Source organism: Budorcas taxicolor, chromosome 18 (assembly GCF_023091745.1).
Source record: "Budorcas taxicolor isolate Tak-1 chromosome 18, Takin1.1, whole genome shotgun sequence".
Taxonomy (NCBI): Eukaryota; Metazoa; Chordata; class Mammalia; order Artiodactyla; family Bovidae; genus Budorcas; species Budorcas taxicolor.
In genome coordinates this window covers 60,211,273-60,212,784 of record NC_068927.1, presented here as the reverse complement: position 1 = coordinate 60,212,784, position 1,512 = coordinate 60,211,273, and the positions used below count along the sequence as shown (strand labels likewise).

Genomic DNA, 1,512 nt, shown 5'->3' with positions numbered 1-1,512 from the left:
AAGAGTTGACACATTGGAAAAGACTCTGATGCTGGGAGGGATGGGGGCAGGAGGAGAAGGGGACGACAGAGGATGAGATGGCTGGATGGCATCACTGACTTGATGGACGTGAGTCTGAGCGAACTCCGGGAGTTGGGGATGGACAGGGAGGCCTGGCGTCCTGCGATTCATGGGGTCGCAAAGAGTCGGACACGACTGAATGAACTGAACTGAACTGAACTGAAGGAGAACGCAAAGTCAAGAAGAGTCTACACTCCTAGACTAGATAGACCAGCACAGTGCTCGCTTCGGCAGCATGTATACTAAAATTGGAACAATAAAGAGAAGATTAGCATGGCCCCTGTGCAAGGATGACACACAAATTCGTGAAGCATTCCATATTTTTGAAACGATGCTCAACATCACTCATTATCAGAGAATGCAAATCAATACCACAATGAGGTACCATTTCACACCAGTCAGAATGGCTGTGATCCAAAAGTCTACAAGCAATAAATGCTGGAGAGGGTGTGGAGAAAAGGGAACCCTCTTACACTGTTGTTGGTAATGCAAACTAGTACAGCCACTATGGAGAAGAGTGTGGAGATTGCTTAAAAAACTGCAAATAGAACTGCCTTATGACCCAGCAATCCCACTGCTGGACATACACACCAAGGAAACCAGAATTGAAAGAGACACGTGTACCCCAATGTTCATCGCAGCACTGTTTATATTAGCCAGGACATGGAAGCAACCTAGATGTCCATCAGCAGATGAATGGATAAGAAAGTTGTGGTACATATACACAATGGAGTATTGCTCAGCCATTAAGAAGAATTCATTTGAATCAGTTCTAATGAGGTGGATGAAACTGGAGCTGATTATATAGAGTGAAGTAAGCCAGAAAGAAAAAAACCAATACGGTATACTAACACATATATATGTAATTTAGAATGATGATAATGATAGCCCTGTATGCGAGAAAGCAAAAGAGACACAGATGTATAGAACAGGCTTTTGGACTCTGCAGGAGAGGGAGAGGGTGAGATAATTTGGGAGAATGGCATTGATACATGTATACTGTCATGTAAGAAAAGAATCACCAGTCTAGGTTTGATACAGGATACAGGATGCTTGGGGCCAGTGCACTGGGATGACCCAGAGAGATGATATGGGGAGAGAGGTGGGAGAGGGGTTCAGGATTGGGAACTCATGTACACCCGTGGCAGATTCATGTCAATGTATGGCAAAACCAATATAGTATTGTAAAGTAAAATTTAAAAATAAATAAATTAATTAATTTAAAATAGATTGACCAGTACAAAAGTGGAAAACTATGAGATGTAGGGGTCTCATATCCTAAGACCTTGAGATGGGACTATTTGGTCCACCCAGAGATGCCAAGCTAAGAGCCTAAAAGATTCACACATATTCCCTTTGTTGGACTGCTGTCCTTACAGTTTTCCTAAGTAAGAGGCACAGAAGATCCAATCCACCAGCTTATTCCACACACCATGACATGTATGGCAGCAA

General features: G+C 43.0%; 1 non-coding gene across 1 annotated transcript; it reads left to right on the top strand.

The window, feature by feature from the left end:
* The first annotated feature begins 278 nt into the window (after positions 1-278).
* LOC128064249 (U6 spliceosomal RNA) lies at positions 279-385 on the top strand. Its single transcript, XR_008200966.1, has one exon. It is a non-coding gene; the product is annotated as a U6 spliceosomal RNA (small nuclear RNA).
* The last annotated feature ends 1,127 nt before the right edge of the window (positions 386-1,512 follow it).